Source organism: Giraffa tippelskirchi, chromosome 8 (genome assembly GCF_054371585.1).
Source record: "Giraffa tippelskirchi isolate mGirTip1 chromosome 8, T2T-mGirTip1v1.2.pri, whole genome shotgun sequence".
Taxonomy (NCBI): Eukaryota; Metazoa; Chordata; class Mammalia; order Artiodactyla; family Giraffidae; genus Giraffa; species Giraffa tippelskirchi.
The window spans coordinates 730,289-743,425 of record NC_137282.1 but is presented as its reverse complement, the minus strand read 5'-3'; the positions used below and the strand labels follow the sequence as shown (position 1 = coordinate 743,425).

The 13,137-nt window shown below is 40.3% G+C and overlaps 1 long non-coding RNA gene across 1 annotated transcript in view; it reads right to left on the bottom strand.

Moving 5' to 3' along the window:
- Positions 1-4,057: 4,057 nt before the first annotated feature.
- Positions 4,058-13,137, bottom strand: part of LOC145518604 (uncharacterized) — a 23,714-nt gene continuing 14,634 nt past the window's right edge. Inside the window, exon 4 of the long non-coding RNA XR_014063025.1 lies at positions 4,058-4,857. This is a non-coding gene — a long non-coding RNA (uncharacterized LOC145518604). The remainder of the gene's footprint in view (positions 4,858-13,137) is intronic.

Sequence of the window (13,137 nt, the reverse complement as noted above, 5' to 3'; positions counted from 1 at the left end):
GCTTCAACATCAGTCTTTCCAATGAATATTCAGGACTGATTTCCCTTGATCTCCTTGCAGTCCAAGGGACTCTCAAGACTCTTCTCCAACACCACAGTTCAAAAGCATCAATTCTTTGGCGCTCCGTTTTCTTTATAGGCCAACTCTCACATCCACACATGACTACTGGAAAAACCATAGCCTTGACTAGATGGACCCTTGTTGGTAAATTAATGTCTCTGCTTTTTAATATGCTGTCTAGGTTGGTTATAGCTTTTCTTCCAAGGAGCAAGTGTTTTTGAATTTTATGGCTGCAGTCACCACCTGCAGTGATTTCGGAGCCCAAGAAAATAAAGACTCTCACTGTTTCCATTGTTTCCCCACATTTGCCATGAAGTGATGGGACCGGATGCCATGATCATAGTTTTCTAAATGTTGAGTTTTAATCCAGCTTTTTCCACTCTCCACTTTCATCAAGAGGCTCTTAGTTCTTCAGCTTCTGCCATAATGGTGGTGTCATCTGTGTATTTGAGGTTATTGATATTTCTCCCAGCAATCTTGATTCCAGCTTATGTTTCATCCAGCCCAGCATTTCGCATGATGTACTCTGCATATAAGTTAAATAAGCAGGGTGACAATATAGAGCCTAGATGTACTCCTTTCCCAATTTGGAACCAGTCTGCTGTTCATGTCCAGTTCTAACTGTTGCTTCTTGCCCTGCACACAGATTTCTCAGGAGGCAGGTCAGGTGGTCTGGTATTCCCATATCTTTAAGAATTTTGAACAGTTGGTAGTGATCCACACAGTCAAAAGCTTTGGCATAGTCAATAAAGCAGAACCTTCATGGACCTAACTCTGAAAATCAACATTTGCCTATCCCAGCATCAAATCCTAAATTAAGAAATTAGGTCAAGTTAAAATAACCATATCTCGGAGTTCACAATATCATAGTCTGAAAAATAAAGATGCTGAGGACGGTGAAGACTGGCATACTTCAATCTAAGGGGTCACAAAGAGTCAGACACGTCTTAGTGACTGAACCACAACAACGACTTAAGACATTCACAAAAAGACTTTAAGATAATGGTTGGATGAGTGTTACTTCCATTTTCAAGTGGAAAATGTTATCAAAATAAAGTTTTGACTGGCAGAGATAGTTACTTGTCACTGAATTAATCAATGAGCTTCTACCATATGCCAACCCTGGGGTGTGTGTGTGTGTGTGTGTGTGTGTAGGACTGGGCTATGGTGACGGTGGTGATATTACATACAGTGGCTAACATAATAGGTGCTCATAATATCCCACTCAAAAAATGAATGTCTAGAAATTCTAGAACAGCCCTGCCCCAGGTACGTCCTGCGGGCCCAGTACGTTCAGCAACATCTGAAGCTCATGAGAAACGCAGCTCTTGGGTCCCGTCTGAGACTTGGTGAACGAGAATTTCTAGGGTGGAGCCCAGGATTCAGTGCTGGCATTCACTGCTTCTCTTACCATGTACAATCAGGGTAAGTTATTTAAATTTCTTTTTATTTATTTTTTTTAAAGTTATTTTATATTGGACTCTTGATTTACAGCGTTGTGTTCATTTCAGGTATATAGCAAAGTGACTCAGTTATATGTACACATGTATCTCGTCTTTTTCAAATTCTTTTCCCATTTAGGTTATTACAGAATATTGAGCAGTTACCTCTGCTATACAGTAGGTCCTTGTTGGTTATCTGCTTTATATATAGCACTGTGTACGTGTCAATGTCAAACTCTCAATTCATCCTTCACCTTGACCTTTCCTATTTGGTAACCATAAATTTGCTTTCTAAGTCTGTGACTCCATTTCTGCTTTGTAAATGAGCTCATTTGTACCAGTTTTTTAAGATTCCACATGCACGGGATATCCTTTGATGCTCGTCTTTCTCTGTCTGACTTATTTCACTTAATATGATGGTTTCCAGGTCCATCCGTGTTGCTGCAGATGGCATTATTTCATTCTTTTTACTGGCTGAGTAATATTCTGTTGTGTACATGTACAACATATTGCTTTTAATTAGGGTAAAGTTGCTTACAAAGTTGTGTTGGCTCCTGCTGTACGATGAAGTGAGTCAGCTGTGCGAACACATGTATCTCCTCCCTCGCGGTCCTCCTCCCACTCTCCCCATCCCACCATCAAGGTCACCACACTGCACTGAGCTGAGGGCCCTGCACGATACAGTAGCTTCCCACTATCTGCTATGCACTAATTATCAGAGAAACGTGGATCAAAACTACAATAAAGTTATCCCTTCACACTGGTCAGAATGGCCATTATCAAAAAATCTACAAACAATAAATGCTAGAGAGGGCATTCAGGAAAGGAAACCCTCTTGCCCTGCTGATGGGCATGGAAACGGGTGCAGCCGCTCTGGAGAACAGTATGGAGGTTCCATAAAAAAATTAAGACTAGAACCACCATATGATCCAACAATCCCACTACTGGGCATATACTCTGAGAAAACCAGAGTTCAAAAAGACCCATGCACCTCAGTGTTCACCGCAGCACTATTTACAACAGCCAGGATATGACAGCAACCTAACTGTCTACCAACAGAGGAGTGGGTCAAAAGGACGCGGCGCATATACGCAGTGGAATAGCACTCAGCTATAAAAGGGGCCATGTCTTCTTTATCCGTTCCTCTGTCAAGGGACGTTTAGTTTGCTTCCATACGTTTTCCCAACCAAGGCTCATGTAAACCCAGGCTCCCCCCAGCTTGGGAGGCATCTCTGTAATCTCAGGCCTTCTCTGAGTACGCCTCACGTTTTTGTCTGACCACCTCCTTCCAGTGGCGCCAGGCAGGTCTCTGTGAGTCCAGTTTATAAGCAAACCTAGAAGCTCGGGCCCCAGCACGGTGCACTCCTCCTGCCCTCCCCGTCTGCAGGTGGCGGTGGTTCCCTGCCGACGCTAACCTCTGGGTTCCCGCACCATCCCCCGTTTGGCTTGGCTCCACCGTCACCCGTGAATCTCACTCTCTGTCTTAAATTCTGCCGTTTGTAAATAATCGCGGTGATTTTGCTTCTTCCAGTTGTATACCAATGGATAATGTGCTTAGTGATTTTTGTCTATTCTTTTTCATCTTTTCTTGTCTGCTCTTCTGTTCAAGAATTTTTAAAAAGCTGGACTTCCATGTGGATCTTTTTGAATCCTGACTACCACTTCCTATCTGTGTAGACTTGCTTCTTTCTGAGCCAGTTTCTTCAACTGTAAAATAGGAATAACGTTCTCTACATCTTAAGACGTGCGAGTACTGGTGTGGGTAGACTATCCCTTCTCCAGCAGGTCTTCCTGACCCAGGAATCGAACCGGGGTCTCCTGCATGGCAGGAGGATTCTTTACCAACTGAGCTATCAGGGAAGCCCCAGTAGAGTGTCTGGTATGTATCAAATACTCAGTAGTACTCTCATGGCCATCAAATTTTCTTTTTAATTTCTTTTAGTGAAGTATAGTCGATTTACAATGTTGTGCTAATTTCTGCTGTACAGCAAAGTGACTGAGTTACACACACACATATTCTTTTTCATACTCTTTTCTATTAAGGTTTCTCAAGAGTGTTGGATATAGTTCACTGTGCTTTTCAGCAGGACCTTGCTGTCTAACCGCCTTATGCAACACTTTGCATCCCCAGCCCCCTCTCCCCTTCAGTAATCACAAGTCTGTTCTGTGTCTGTGAGTCTGTTTCTGTTTCTCAGATAGGTTTTATTTGTGTCATATTTTAGATTTCACATGTAAGTGATATCACATGATATTTGTCTTTGTCTGTCTGAGTTACTTTGCTCAGTGTGATAACCTCTAAGTCCATCCATATTGCTGCACCTTGTTCATCTAGATTACTGTCACACTTGACATAATAATTGAAATCAGGGAGACCATTGCCCCCCTTTCCTCCTTTCTCTCTCCTTTTCACTTTTTAAAAAACATTTTCCTTCCCATTCCTACTTCCAAACTACTTGCAAACATTGTAACAATTTTGACTTATCCTTTTTTTAAGCTTACTTCATAAAGCTCTTTTCATAAGATTTCTAAATTAGGCAAAACAAAAGACAGCCTAATAGTGTCCACAATGCCATTTATTATCCATAGTCCAAAGCAACAACTCGTCACTGTAGAAAAAAAATATCAATGGTACCTGAAACAGCGGTGAGAAACAGTGAACCACAGCCCCAGGCAACACCAGGGGTAAATCCCACAGTCACGATGAGCAAAGGAAACCAGACGCAGAGGGAGACGCAGAGAACAGTCCCTTCATCTAAAGCTCATAAACGGGCAAACTAACCTGTGAGGTCAGAAGTCAGAATAACAGTGGGGACTTGCTGCCTAGAAAGGAGCCACATAGAGGCTGTGGGGCTTCCAAGGTCGGCTTCTCCGTCTCCGCCTCCTTACCCCACACGCACGTTCAGTGAAACTTCATGAAGCTGAACGTGGATCTGTGTTTCCCCATATATGTTTGAATTCATAAAGACACACACACACAGACACAAAGGGTAGGAAAACTGTTATCCCATCTAGAATTACTTCTCAAAAAATGAACAACCTAACAAGGGCTGTTTTATTCTTAATGTTTATGACCATCAAATTCTTCTCGCTTCTGATACTCTCAGTAGCTACAGAACACACTTCTACCTTGATTACAGGGCTACCACGGCTTTCCCTGGAGAAGGAAATGGCCACCCACTTCAGTGTTCTTGTCTGGAAGAGTCCATGGACGGAGGAGTCTGGCGGGCTACCATTCATGGGGGCGCAGACAGTCGGACACAACCGATCACAGTATGGCACCAACCTCTGCTCTTCCACTTCCTTTTGCAGCACGAAATGGGATCAGTAGCAAGTTATTAATCATACCTCTCAGTTTCTGGAGGAAAATACAAATGGTACAAAATGATTGGACTATTAAACAAAGCACCCAACTTCAAGATGGCAAAACACACACACACACACTGTTTCTAGTCACAGTTCTTTTGCTTGTTTCCTAAAAGCCTTGTGAGAAATCACAAAACCTCTCTGTGCTTCATTTATAAAATAGGAATAATGATGTCACAAGGTCATTCACCCAGAGTTGCACACAGCAACAAATGAGTCCACGTGGAAGCCTTTTGAAAGGCAAATAGGCTGTAGGGACCCAAAAATTAACATAAGGAATAAACAGAGGTAGGGCTCTTTGAAATGTGTTGACATCAGTTTATTTTTTTTTAAGGGAACACAACTTTATGCTAACATTCCTATTGCTTCGGAATCCTATTCATCTTATGTGTCTAATTCAAACATAACTTTCTCTCTCTGTTTTAACGAATTCCCCCTCCCTGCTCCGAGGAAGTGTCACCATCCAGGGTTCTTGGCCTCCCGTGTGTGTGTGTGTGTGTGTGTGTGTGTGTGTGTGTGTGCGCGTGTGTGTGTCACCATCCAGGGTTCTTGGCCTCCCGTGTGTGTGTGTATGTGTGTGTGTGTGTGTGTGTGTCACCATCCAGGGTTCTTGGCCTCCCGTGTGTGTGTGTGTGTGTGTGTGTGTGTGTGTGTGTGCACTCAGTTGCTCAGTCATGTCAACTCTTTGCAACCCCACAGACTGTAGCCCTCCAGGCTCCTCTGTCTGTAGGATTTTCTGGGCAAGAATCCTGGCGTAGGTTGCCATTTCCTCCTCCAAGGAACTTCCCGACTCAGGGATTGAACCCCCATCTCTTGTGGCTCCTGCAGGGCAGGCAGATTCTTTACCACGGAGCTGCCAGGCAAAGCCTTCCTGCCCTCCTAAATCAACAGAAATTGATCAGACGCCAGATAAGAAATTCAGGCAAGGTATTATTGGAGCCCCTGCTGCAGCAGTGGAGAGCAAAGACAGGAAACACGTGCAGACAGGGCCAGCGGGCTCCTTCCGCGGTGAGCGAGGGCGTGTCCAGGCGTCAGGCTGGAGGAGGGTAGGCGGTCCGCCTGCGCCTGAGGCGGTGCCGTGTGCAGAGGGCGTGTACTGCACCCCGCTTTTGCTCTGTGCTCATCAGGAGTGGCTGTTGGTTTCCTTTCTCTGTCTTTTGTCCAGAATTTGCCCTAACTGCTCAGGCACAGTTATTTTTGTGTCCACGGGCAAGCACTGCGGCGCTGGTCCCAGGTCTCAGGTCTGTCTCCGGGGGCCGTTTTCCATGCGCATCTACATTCTCCGAGCATCTCAGGTGCACTTCCATTCAGGAATGGATACCTTAATACAATCCAGTTTTCATGACCTGTTCCTATGACTTTCCTGGCATAGGAACTCCAGTTTTTTATCCTAACAGACACTTAACAAAGCAAAGAACGAGGGTTTTATTACAAGTTGTATTGAGATGGTGTCAGAATTCCTCAGAGTATTACAAACACTTACCTGATTCAGTACATTCTAGTTGTTCTTATGCCCTCTCTGCTGGTTATGCGGTTTTAAAACATATGCAAATATCATGTATATTTCTCTTGCAGAAGGCATGAAATTGTGAACACTTGGCTCAACCCCAATAAACTCCCAAGGTGTGCATTAGGATGCAAGAAACCAAGTCGCCCCCACTGCACAAGCTTTTTGTTGAAGGGCAGAAAATGCTTGGAAACCCCTAGTTAGTGGAAATGTCATGGAAGTTATAGTGCCCTTTGTAACAAAAAGAGTGAATCCAGTGGCATTTTGTAGCTTTCTTGAATCAAACTTGAATATTTTATTTTCTTTAAAATATTATTTTGACCTTCGTCTCCCGACTGCATGCCATATTTAGGGTTGAATGGTTTAGAGAAATTGCAGTTTCACTGAGACTTGACTTACACAGAATCAGAAATTCAAGAGTGCGGTCACTTTGCTGAGATGGACCTGAGGTATAAACAGATGTCATACGCCAGTGCATAGGGTAGGCTGGAATAAAAGAGCTCATCTTGGATGACATAGCTATGAAATGGGCTCTACTATATGTGTAACTTGAGTGACCCGGCAGACTACTGTTCAAGAACCTGTCTATGTAATGAAGGCAAGGACAGAGGGCTGGAATTCCATCCAACTGTGATGCAAAGCCTGCAGACATGTTCACTTCAGTCCAACGAGCACTTCAGCATCACTTTGTGGCAGGAGATTTGCATGATGACTCCAATTTGAGTAGCAATTGTGAACTGTCCTTTCTCTGCCTCCTGGAAGTTGCTTTGGTCATGACAGGCTTATGACAGGGAATTAACTCAGAAGATTTCAGTCTCTGGTTCTGCCAGCCTTGCAGTGATGGCTCTGATCAACTTCAGTCCTGAATAGTGAATCCAAGGCAGGACACGCCAGTGGTGGGTTACACCCTCAATGACATCTGCACCATTCTTCAAGAAGAAAAGGTCTCCAGTGGTGGAAGGACAGTGTGCTTAAGCTCTTGGATGCAGACTCCTGAAAACTGAAGGACATACACCTTTTGGAGAAGAGAGATTTTGAGATAAACTTGACTGTTTGAAATTTTAAAGTTTTCATATAATTTGTAGTTGATTTGCATAAATATTTCAAGTGTGCGCTTCAAATAAAGGAGTGTCCTCCAGTTCATGTTTTTAGTAGTCTGTGTGTGTTTATTACACCAGAATTACTAACTGTGCTGTTCACAGGCTCTATATTCTCACTGATCTTTTATCTGTTTGATCTATTGATTACAAGAAAGGTGTATTGCAGTCTTCCACTCTGAATTTACATCAGAGGTATACAAATTATAAATTATTATATTTTTCTTGGTGAATTGAAGCTTTTATCAGTAGATAATTACTTTCTTTGTCATCAATAATTATTTTAAAATCTATTTTGCCTGATAATCAGATACTTAAACCAGTTTCCTTCTGGTTAACGTTTGCCTAATTTTAGTACATTCTTTTTTTTTTCTGTAAACTTCCTTATGTTTTATGCATTCTAATCCCATTTATCTTTTAACTAGTAAGTCTATTTATGTCACTTTATAGGTATTATATTATTATTACATATAATACTATATACTATAGATATATTAATGTGTTACTATTAATATTTATTTCTCAAATTATTTTATTTTTATTATTTTTATTACTCTCTTTCTTTCCACTGTTTCTGTTTTTGCTCATTATCTTAATATTTAATTTACAAATTTAGGAAAAGGAAAATAAGATGTGATAAAATAAAAAATGTGAAGATACAATTAATTATTAAAAACTAAACAAAATATTGGCAATTATAACTAGATTCAAGGGTTGACTTTTAAGGAGATAGAGGGTTGAACATATCTCTGTTAAAACTCATCAAGGAAAAAGAATTCACAAAAGGAATGTAACAATAAATACAGAAGGAATTTAAAAGTACAAGGGAATAATACTCTCAAATAAAGCTAAAAAGATTTCCATAAAGTAGACAATTTCTTTGGAAAATATATCATTCTAAAATTATTCTAAAAGAAATAGTGCTCTGAAAAATTATTAGTAATATACATAGAAATTGAAAAGTTGTAAAATAATTATCTCCAAATAAGCCTTTGGTATCAGATCATTTTGTGCTAAGTTCTTTTGTATTTTAAAGGAAAAGCCAATTAAATGTAATACAAAGTATGTCTGCATATTTTAAAAGATAAAAAAATATTAATTCATTTAATGTGATGGCATTATTTTGATACCAAAATCCAGAAATAACAGCAAAATAAAAGAGAACTAACCCTTTGTCCAGCTCCCTTATAAACACAGGTGCAGAAAAACATTCAACAGGAAACGTTAATAGAATTGAAAAATACGTTAAAATAATTATTCATCCTGACCAAGCAAGATTTATTTTTAAAAAGGAAGGGCATTGTATTATTAAGAAATTTACTAAGAGAATGCAATACATAAGAGAATAGGCAGTATACGGAATATAAAACAATTATCTCAATAGAGGGTAAAAAGACATCCTGTAAACTTTCAGGGCAACTATGGAAAATAGCTTTATCTATTTGTGGAACTGCAAGCATAATGAGAAGGCAATGGAGAAGCATTGGAAAAGGCAATGGCACCCCACTCTAGTACTCCTGCCTGGAAAATCCCATGGACTGAGGAGCCTGGTGGGCTGCAGTCCATGGGGCTGCAAAGAGTCAGACACGACTGAGTGACTTCACTTTCACTTTTCACTTTCATGCACTGGAGAAGGAAATGGCAACCCACTCCAGTGCTCTTGCCTGGAAAAACCCATGGACCGAGGAGCCTGGCAGGCTTCAGTCCATGGGGTCGCACAGAGTTGGACACGACTGAAGCGACTCAGCAGCAAGCATAATGAATGGCAATAAAAATACAAGTTACTTTTGGAAGATGAGAGTACCGAGGTAACAGGAAACATCACGAAGGGTTTTGTATTAACAAAATCTTGATAGCCAGCGAGTATGGGGGAAGAACATTAAGCATAGATATAATCTGATTGGATTGATATTTATCAAGCTGACTCCAGAAGCAGTGCAAGAGACAGACCACAGAGAAACCAACTAGAGGAGAAAAAAACACAATTAGGTATAAGAAACTTCCATTAACACATGACAAGCATGACCATGTCTGAATTAAACTAGTGGCCCCAGGAATGGCATTGATAGACATAGTAAGAAGATATGACAGATGGATTTGCCTGATGTTGTGATTTCATGAATGTGAAAAGTCACTGGGATGGCAGAATCTGGTTTCATCTACCATTGGGTAGATGGTGGGAGCATTCACAGGGTTGGGAAAAATCAGGGGAGCCAAGGTGGCAATTGGATGCCATTTGGGGCAATGTGGCAGCTCATTAATTGTGTATTAAATGGCAAGGGGAAAAGCTTGGGGGAAGCAGACATTTATGAGGAAAAGAGAAAGAGCTTGTAAGGATTGGGAGGGAAACTAGCAAATACACAAGACTGGATTATCAAATCTAGCTGACAGCAATTAGCGATTTTCCCCCATCAGGCTTTACAAATAAGCTGAAGGTTCAATCAAAGAGGAGTCAAGGGCAAAGCAGGGAGACACCTGGAATATTGAAGGTAACTCCGTGATTATACCCTTCCCATGACGGACATCAGCTCCCAGTCCAAAGTAGGTAAGAAGTCCAAATGATTTATGAAGGTTATCTCACACAGTGTGAAAAGTTTAGATTATAAACATTTCCATTTTTTATCTCAAATGGCCCACTAGTTATGTGATATTTTCCAGCTAGCCATCTATCTAGATTTTTACAATTGCAAACCAGGAACATCCTGTTTAAAACATTTTATAAGGATTCTCTTCTTAGAAAATATCATTAGTCTATTTGACCAGCAGTCTGCTTATCATGTTTTCATAATTAGGCAAGTTCATCCACTTTATTTCCTTCCTGAGTATCCCACCTGCTTTCCTGGTAATGGAGAAATGATGGAATACAGGCAAAACCCTTTAATTTTTTCTTTTCCACTGCATAGGTCAACGGAAGATAGTATCAACAAAGGAGGCAATTTATAGTGCCATATGTTGTTCTTTTTAATTGAATAATAATTAGATTATTGGTTCCCTTAGCAACCTCAATTTCATAGTAAAATCCAGAACACTTACAATCTGCTATGAATTGACATAAGCAGAAAATAAGAATACTGAAAGATGGATTAATTTTTTTTTTAAGTCTGTAAAAAGAATGAGAAATAGGAACACAGAAGGAAAGGCAAAATCAATAAATTTTTTAGGTGGGTCAGATGCAAGTTTAATTATTTCTATGCTAAAAAATAAGGAATCTAGTAGACAGGAAATGGAGAAGAGACAGGAAAAGAACGGGATCATCACTACTTTGCATAAGAGAGTCATTCAGACACATGGCGAACAAGGGAACTGCTGGAGAAAAATGCATGACTGTCTACGCTGGAGATGATCCGTTTCACCATAAACCTTTATTAGCCTGGGCAGCAGATACTGATACTTTTTAAAATACAATACGTATCAAGAGTAGGGCAAGTTAAGATACATACTTTGATTGACTTAAGACAGATATGACAGCCCAATTAGAAAATATTCCCAGTTGATTCCTGTACACAGTATTGGGCTCCGCAGACCTCAGTCTCCTCCTCTCATGTTTCTAGTGTTTTTCTGAAATGCTTCTTTGTTTAAACTGTCCCAGAGTGACAAAGGTAAAAAACTGATAATAAATAAGTGGGCTTATCTAATAAATAAGCAAATTGTATAAATCTTGACTTCAAATCAGTTTAATTCAGTTCACTCGCTCAATCGTGTCTGATTCTTTGGGACCCCATAGACTGCAGCACGCCAGGCTTCCCTGTCCATCGCCAGCTCCCAGAACTTGCTCAAACTCATGTCCATTGAGTCGGTGATGCCATCCAACCATCTCATCCTCTATCGTCCCCTTCTTCTCCCGCCTTCAATCTTTCCCAGCATCAGGGTCTTTTGCAATGAGTCAGCTCTTTGCATCAGGTGGCCGAAGTGTTGGAGTTTCAGGTTTACCATCAGTCCTTGCAATGAATATTCAGGACTGATCTCCTTTAGGATGGACTGGTTGGATCTCCTTGCAGTCCAAGGGATTCTCAAGAGTCTTCTCCAACATCACAGTTCAAAAGCAACAATTCTTCGCCCCTCAGCTTTCTTTATAGTCCAGCTCTCACATCCATACATGACCACTGGAAAAACCATAGTTTTGACTATGGTCAAACTATGACATGCACACATATATAGACCACACACACAAACACACAATAAATTCTTGTTGGATATGTACTTCATTGGATGCCTGAGGTCAATTAATAAGTGTTGAAATCTTGATCATCAAGGACTCAGCTATTAGAGTTTTCTGACAAGCTTAACTTGGGCAACAGAAAAGAAAACAGACACCCGCAGTAGTGAGACAGAAAGTTCACTCACGAAAAACATCAGCAGCGCCAGAGACCCAGCCTCACTGGGGAGACGGCAAAAACAAACACGTGCAACTGCATCAAACTAGAAAGGTTTCACACAGTGAAGGAGGATATCAGCAAAATAAAAAGGCTGCTTACCGAATGGGAGAAGATATTTGCAAACAGTTTGCCTGATCAGTGGTTAATATCCAAAATATACAGAGAACTTATGCAATTCAGCCCCCAAACACCACCACCAACAAAACAACCCTCTTAAAAAATGGGCAGAGGTCCTAGAGAGACATTTTTCCAAAGAACATATACAGATGGCCAACAAGAACATGAAAAGATACTCAGTATCAGTAATCATAAGGGAAATGCAAATCAAAACCCCAATGAAATATCACTTCACATATGTCAGAATGGCTATCATCAAAAAGACAAAAAAAAAGAAGTGTTGGTAAGGATGTGGGAAAAAGAGATGCTTACGTATTGGTGGGAATGTAAATCAGTGCAGCCACTATGGAAAATAGTACAGGTTTTCCTCAAAAATCTAAAAACAGAACTATCATATGACCCCACAATTCCACTTCTCGGTATTTTTCTGAAGAAAATGAAAACATTAATTCAAAAGTATATATGCACACCTATATTCACTGCAACATTATTTATAATAGCCAAGATATGGATGGAAGCAAACTAAGCTATCACATGGATGCAAACATATACATACATATATATATAATATATATGTATACATGTATGTATTTTATGCATGCCTATTATATATACATGTATATATATTTATATATATATATAACAAGCTATTGTTCAGTCATAAAAAAGAATGAAATATTGCCATTTATGACAACATGGATGGAACTAGAGGGTATTATGCTAAGTGAAATAAGACAGAGAAAGACAAATACCATATAATTTCACATATATGTGGAATCTAAAAAACAAACCAAAAAATGAACAAACAAAAGCAAGAGTCATAGATACAGAGAACAAACAGGTAGCTCCAGAGGGGAAAGAGGTCAGGGGAGGAGAGAAATAGATGAAGGAGATTCAAAGGCACAAATTTTTGATTAGAAAATGAATGAACCATAGGTATGAAGTGTACAGAGTGAGGAGTACAGTCAATATTCATGTCATATCTTTGCACAGAGACAGATGGCAACCAGTCTATGGTGACCATTTTGAAATGCACAGAAATATTGAACCTTTATGCTGGGTACCAGGAACTAACATTGTTCAGTAGGTCAGTTACACTTTGAAAATAAACTTATAGGACAAGAGATCAGAACTGTGGTTCCTAGAGGTGCGGGTGGGCAGAGTGCACATTGGGT